This window comes from Zeugodacus cucurbitae, chromosome 5 (assembly GCF_028554725.1).
Source record: "Zeugodacus cucurbitae isolate PBARC_wt_2022May chromosome 5, idZeuCucr1.2, whole genome shotgun sequence".
In the NCBI taxonomy this organism is placed as follows: domain Eukaryota; kingdom Metazoa; phylum Arthropoda; class Insecta; order Diptera; family Tephritidae; genus Zeugodacus; species Zeugodacus cucurbitae.
The window spans coordinates 37,266,839-37,274,970 of record NC_071670.1 but is presented as its reverse complement, the minus strand read 5'-3'; positions in this window follow the sequence as shown (position 1 = coordinate 37,274,970).

Genomic DNA, 8,132 nt, shown 5'->3' with positions numbered 1-8,132 from the left:
GTAGCTGTTGAATGTAAATTTAATCAAATCATTACAAATGAAAATACACGTGTCCAATACAAATCAGCATTGAACGCACGCTTGAGGTTATATTATTCGCACATAATACCCACATTCAAACTGAGTTGCAACGGTGTGTATGTGCATACAGATTATTTTGAGCTGCTTGTAAATATTCAAATGCTCTGCAGCAAACAGCTGATGGAAGCCGCTGCAGCTTATGGCTTAGCTGAGATTTAGCTCTTGCACTGGTAAGCATATTTAGTTATTTATGAAGAGACTGACATGTGCTCCACTTCACCACTCGGTTTTGAATAAAATAGTTGCAGAGCTTAATCGACATTTTTGGCAAAAAAAAATATTTTTAATTTAGATTTTCTGACTTTGACTTCGGTTGCAGTTTTCTAATCGAACCTTTTTTCACCATCATTCATTACAAAATGCCGAATTTGGGGTAAATTCCGAGACATGTTCTCGCTTGTTGAATTGAAAATACTCCAGAGGCGTTTGGAGAATGCATTCCAACGCAATGATATGATAAAAGTCGGTAACTTTCTATATAATTGCTGATACTTTATACATAGGATTACTTCGAAATATCTCCCAATGTTTTTTCGATATCTTGAGTTCGGACTCATCTTGAAAATACTTTTTTGATTCATAAGAAGGCTTTAAATTTTTTTTGTCGGCTATATATTTATACAGGATGTAATGTATAGTAGACGAGCTGAAATCCAGATGTCTGCCTGTCCGAATCGGACTATTGTCACGCCCACACTAATGGTGAAACCCGAAAACCTATACTTCCCATATAATACAATTTTGAATGCCATCTGATTCGTTCACCTTATTATACATACATATATTTGGAACCAATGAAGATCAGGATAAATAAAGAAACTTTACACAAATGCTGCTTTCGATTTGTGGCATCATGCATCGTGGAAAATTGTCGAAATCTGATTATAACTTTTCAAGGCACCGGATATCGAACATCAAGAACTCAATGCCTAATATCGGTAAATCTCTCAGATATTTTTATGTAATACAGAGGGCATATTTCTACTCTCGCAACAAAGTTGCTAAGAGATTATTATAGTTATGTGAACAAATAACGGTTGGTTGTAAGTCCTAAAACTAAACGAGTTAGATATATATATCAAAATGAACAGTGACGAGTAAAACTCAAATCCGGATGTATGTCCGTCTGTCCGTGCAAGCTGTAACTTGAGTAAAAATTGAGATATCTAAGCCATAAATTAAGCTATTGAAGTAAAATTTGTATGAAGGGTCACACTATGAAGGGGCACATGTGAATGTATTTTTTTGTTTAGGAAATGAGCGTGATCGCGCCCCAAGTAAGTTTTTTGTACATATCTAGTAATCTAGTAAACAACTAAAGCTATATCAAGTTATGTTGAAAACTACTAAAAATGCTTTAATTCAGTAAGGAAAATTCATCTTATTCCTTCACTTTATCATATATACATAAGAAACCAATGAAGATAGCGGAATAAAACTTTACAAAAATACTGTATATCATCTGTGGCTTCACTTGTGAAAAAATTGTCGGATTATGACTTTTCAAGACCCCAGATATCGAACATGATGAACTCAGCGCCTACGGAAAATTTTTAACCCAAAATATGGGTAAATCTCTCAGATAATTTAATGTAATTCAGAGGAAATTTTTTCTCATAATTGTGTGTCTATGTTCCAAAAATTATTAAAATCGGGTCATAACTTCCCCTAGCTTCCATATACCTAATTACAGGCTTTTCAAAAAGCGGTGGGCTTTATACCTTATAAATCGATTAATATGTTAAATATCCAAGCCAAATTAAGTGAGCTTTTAGTTTCGGATCTGGTACCTTGGCGGTGGATATGAGTGAAATTGGTTAATTCCTGAACTCAGACCTCATATACTATATATGATAATTTTTGTTATTCTATGCCTTTATGCCGAATTATTATTATGTGGGATATTGTGTGTTATCTTAATAAAATTGCAACAGTAAATGTTCGGTTATACCCGATTTTAGCATTTCCATTTCATAGCTTTCTTATTCTTGTCGAATAGAAAGCTCTAATACTAAAGATCTACTAAATTTGCGAAGACAATTGAAGTAAATTATTTTAAGCTTTATACCTACTATAAAGGCTCATATTTATAGATCCTGTATATGATGCCCGAACGACCTGCAAAAACAGGCGCTTGGTGGTGATCTTGTTTTCTCAGAAATCACCCAACCGATAGGCCTCAAATTTCTTCCCAAAAGATAGATGAGATGATAGATAAGACTTTGTCACTCTCTCTCTCTATCCCAATCTCTCTGTAGTTTATATAGTGCAAAATAGAATAAGGGACAGAAACACAGTAACTAAAATTCTACAGTCAATTAATATAATATGAAATATAATAGGTTTAGGCATAAATCGCAGTCTTTTCATAGCTCACTCTCAGCATTTGAAGCTCTCGTTAACATATTACAATACTTTTTGAATCACCCACACACTATATTGCGAAATAACTTTGACCCATGTTTTGGTCATTCGTCACATTTGTAATGAATTTCGAATGCATGAAACTAGGAAATTCATATTTAACTTTTGTGCAGGCATATTGAGGATATCCATAGACATATATATACTGATATATATATTAATATTTCTAAGTTTCTACAAATGTGAATAGCTGGGACAGCTTAACAAATTTGTACTTTTGTGTTTGGCAAATATAAATATTTTATTTAAATATCTAGATGTGTAATTATAATATTGATTGCTGCTAACTATTGAGATGAATTAGTAAATTTTCAATAAAATACAAACCGTTACAGATAAAACCAGAATATTTTTGATTTAAATGAGCAATACTGCATGGAAATACACGCATTTACATATAAAGGGATTATTTATTTATAGTCTCACATATTATATTTCGTTTACATGTACAAAAAGTTAGCTTAGCACACACACATATGTATTAGTTGTGTATCAAAATTGCAAATGCAAAGTTTTGAATTAAATTTTGCATATTGTATGTGAATTGCAAAAATTAACGCCAACACTAATACATTAACACCTTGCTGCCTCAGTATCAATATTTATAGTATAAATGTAAATAAATTGGATATTCGGCTAGGAAGCCACAAAATGTTGAAGAATGTGAATTTTATTGAATGCGCCGCAAACTATGCTACAAATTATTGCAGCAGATTAATAATGTACAAGCGCTCACAGCTAACTTGCAAGTCATTCATCGCTTGCAATTTAATCTTCGAGCACTTTAATTGGCCTTAATAGCTTAATTGCAGTAAAATAGCTGGCTTTTGATTGTTGCTAAATGCCATCGGTTCGGTATAGGATTTTACTAAAGCTTTAATTGGATTTTTAAAACAGATTTCCTTTTCACTTTGTTGGCAGCAAATGAAGATTGTTTGTGTTGCTGAGGATTATTGTTAAATACTTTCAGATTGCAAAATATTTGTAATTATACTAAAATGTTGAGACGTTTTAAAAGGTTTGCACGTCAAAAGATTTCAGTTTTAATGAATTAAATATTGGTAGAATATATATAAACATACCACTGCGTCATATTTCCAAGGTGAAGCTTTAAAGTCAACCTTAGGAAAAAAGCTAAAGAAACAAGTAAGGAAGGGCTAAGTTCGTGTGTAACCGAACATTTTATACTCTCGCAACTTTATTATTTAATTTTATTAATATAACACGCAATTTGACCCGCATATTCGTCATATATATGGTATAAAGTCCATTGAAAGTTGGAAACCCTAATATTAGGTATATGTGAGTTAGGTGAAGTTATGACCCGATTTCATGCATTTTAGTCACGGAGACATATTATTAGAAGAAACATATTCCCTCTGAATTTCTTCAAAATATCTGAGAGACTTATCTATATTTCGGTAAAAAAAAATCACTGAGGTCCTCATGTTCAATATATGGGCGCTTGAAAACTTATGGTCCGATTTCGACGATTTTTATAAAGGAGGTGCCACACCATAAATGCTGAATTTGTGCAAAATTCTGCTCCGATATCTTCAATAGTAATTACTTTATATATTGTAAAAAAACGATGCAGATCGACTTCAAAGTTCTGATATATCCCTTTCAGACCTGACACTAAACTACTGAATTTTTTCCCCCATTTTTAGAACATAGAGTCTTTATGTGATATAAAAACATATTCGCCATCTAAATTTTTGTGTTTCAATTTCCTTCTAGGGTTTCGAGGACCCGCACATTTGATGCATCTCGGTCTGATTTCGTTTGAACTAAACAAACCCACACATGCTAACTATTTAAACTTTTTTTTATTTTTTCGTGTGATAAATAGTGAAACAAGTCTTTTTCTTATTTAAGCATAAATATACATCGCACTTGGTGCATCGCGTGCGTGTACGTGACTTACACTCTTTTCGACGGCACATACGGGCTGATTTTAGGTCAGATTCTTCTGGCCAGTGATTGATACCATCTAGCCGCTTTTCAGGGCATGGTTGGTCTGCTGGACGGTATCGTTTAGAAGGTGGAGTTAAATCAACGTTGCCTGATTCTGATCCAGAGCACCACTCCACGTTCGTTTTAATTTGATCTGCTACCAAAGCTTCTGCTAGCGCAAGCCGAAAACTTAGCAAATCGTGTATAGCCTTTGGTGGCATTCTAATTTCCCGACAAAAATAACGATACTCCATCCAAGCATTGCAACACGCTAAGTCATTACCAAAATACCATCATCTGTAAGCATTTCTTTGAAATCAAATGCAAGAAAAAGCACTTGTGTTTAGTTACTTAAGACCTGATACGCACAATTGATGCACTTGTTGAAAAGTACGGCTAAAACATACTTACTTTGCATTGAATCACTCCTATTCATTTTAAATTTTAGAACTTACTATTTTTTTAGTTATAATATGCACTCTTCACTATTTTTTAACTAATAATATTTTAATAATATTAAATACAACATACTGCCGCAGCTCTCTTTGAAAAATTCGAAATACGACTTTAGAATTTCATCACCACGTGGATAACGGTAAACCGAATAGCGAAACAGTGCAAAAAGAAAAGGTACACGATAATCAGCACAATCCATGCATATCGGCCTTTTTAACATAAGTGCATAAATAGTAGAGATCTTGACATTGAAACATGACCGCACAATTGATGCATCACGGTCTGAAAGGGATATGGAAATTAAGCGTGATTGTGAACCGATTTGGCCTTTTTTCAAAACATATCATTGGGATGCAAGAAAACTATCACAAACCAAATTTCATTAAATTTGTCGAGTACTTTCGGAGCTATGGTTTTTGACCCATAAGTGAGCGGAGCCACACCCATTTCAAATTTTGTATAGCAATTTGAATTAAAATTAAAGCATTTTTAGTAGTTTTCAACATAACCTTTGTATGGGAGATAGACGTCGTTATAAACCGATTTCCTCCATTTTTGGACTGTATAATGTAGTACCTAAAATAAACGACTCTAGACAAAGCTTTAGTAGTTTATGAGATATGTACAAAAAACTTAGTAGGATGCGGGGCCACGCCAACTTCTCCGAAAAAATTACTTCATACTCGTAGTGCGATCCTTTGTACCAAATTTTACTTTCATTAGCTTTATTAATGGCACTTTTTGTGCCGAAGATTCGTCGCAGTGATCCGATTTTGTCCATTTTTGAAACATGTGTACCAAGTTTTATGAAGATATCTCAAGTTACAGCTTGCACAGCCGGACGGACAGACATCCGGATTTGAACTCCACTATTCACCCTGATCACTTTGGTATATATAACCCTATATCTAACTCGTTTAGTTTTGAGTGTTACAAGCAACCGTTATGTCAACTATTATACTCTCTTAGCAACTTCGTTGCTATCAACCTTCTGTACTTATGAATTTTTTGTTTGAAATCATGGATACCCTTATTGACGTACTAAGGACGCGTCCGTCTCGTGGTTACTCTTCCGATAGCTGAGTGTCTACACCAGATTTAAAGCCTTTCTGTAATCAATCTTAAGAGTTTTATTATTCCTTCTCCACCGGTCTTTCAATTATATTTATATAACCGTTAGATTTCCTCAGGATTTCTACTGAACTGATTACCATTATTTAGTTAATATTATGTATGAAAATTAGATACAACCACCATTATTATGCAGAAGCCCAATCGTTTGTGCACTCCGTTTTTCGTCCAACCAGTTCTTGCGAAACCGCCGAAACATTCCAACACAGTACTTAGACAGCAGATCTAATAATCAAGGAGATCTGTCGACCTTCTGTATATTATTAAGTTTGGATTCAACAAAATAATTATCTGTTTTTTTGTAACATTATTATAAATCTCGTTAACATTCCTTTTAACACAACGAAGTCATCTAGTCCTGAGTCTTTTGTATCAAATTAGACTGAAAACTGAACACCAACCTTCCCTTTTCTATCAGATCTCTTCGAGCTTAATTTTTCTATCTTGTAAGATCATGAGTCAAATTATTCAGCAAACCCAAAGTACTTCATAATTGGAAAGACCCCCTCAGTGACAAACTTTTACTTATACTATTTATAGTGCATATGAATTTCCTAAAACCTAAACAAGAAGCAACATTTATATCAACTCATTCCCACATAATTAAAAAAATTTATGAACTCTAACAGACACTCCGATTGAAAAATATTTTCAGCTCAGCTCTACACCACCACCAAGTTGCAACCATGCGCCGATGTTATCTCTTTAATCGTGTCTGCGGGCTTTTGCCTCATTTGCGCCAACTTCGATATCATTAACGTTCAACCAACCTGATCGAGTCAGTCAAGAGTCGCAGAGTCGCTAGGTCACGTCAACAACGCTTGCCAGCAAGCTCAGCAGCGAGGGAGTACAGACACCGAAACGCGAGGCGTTGAATGGAAATTCCAACTGAGTAGCCAGTTGCCCCCAAAAACGGCTCGACGCTTGGCTACTATATACAGTGTTGCATAAACTGGCAACAAGGTCAGCTGAGCGTATAAATGTGGCGCGCGATAGGCAACTTGCAACTTGCAACCCGCCACGCACAGCGTGTTCAGAATCGATGTGATGGAAAATTGAAATACCTCGTGGTGCTTAATTACGTCGGCGAAGCCACTAACTGCATTCAGCTGAATAACCGCATATGAGTATAAGTGTGTGATGATTGTGCCGCCAGAGCAGTAGCAAGCAGAAGGTCAATAAAAATTTGCAAACGCCGGTCCATAAATGGAATGTACACATGAAGACGCATATTGCCGACTTCGCCGCACTCATTGCCTCTTCCGTGGCCTAGTTGTCGGTCGAAATTTTCTGTTCAAACAACGAATGATTTTGTTTGCTAAAGGTTTCAGATGTTAACAGAGTCTTCAAGAGAATTATCTTGAAACTACAATACACCAAATGAGCTTATTGTAGACTTTGATAACAGATTATTTACCCATTTAGTGTTATTCATCCAAAATAAATGATTAAAAAGCAAAGAGCCTTAACGTCTCAGAACAATTTTATACTAGGCATCCAATCTCTAAATCAGTACATCCGCCGGTTAAACAATCGGTATTCACACAAGACCAGTGCCCGACAGTAAATTTAATATTCCATCTGCTGTTCCATTTCCAGAACTTACTATCACGGAAACAGTCGGAAAATACTTCGAAGTTTTGACTTGAAGAAACGACGAAAAACCTTCATCGTTGGATACCATAAAAATTGTCTTTTGGGTTCGACTTGAAGTGACCCTTCTCTGCATCTAATATGTATTAAATAAAACCCTGTTGTTTAACTCGAAAGGACTTCAAGAGTCTTGTCGTTTCAAGAAGAGGCCTTTTGTTTGAGGATTTGTGCTTTGATAATTTTGAGGGTTTCTAAAGGCTATTCCAAACTTATCTACGCAATATGTGTATAAAAGACAAGACTCTAGATTTAAGAAGAAAATCGGATGACTTCCACAGTAGATAGATTCTAAATAAATGATATTACCCATAAAGTTCTTCTAGTTTTATGTGGGAGCTGTTCCGAAAGTCTTAAATAGTGTGCAAAAGACCGTCTTGGCTATGATGGACCTTCTGAGGAAACTCGCATATTAAGGGCTCAGATTCTCTACC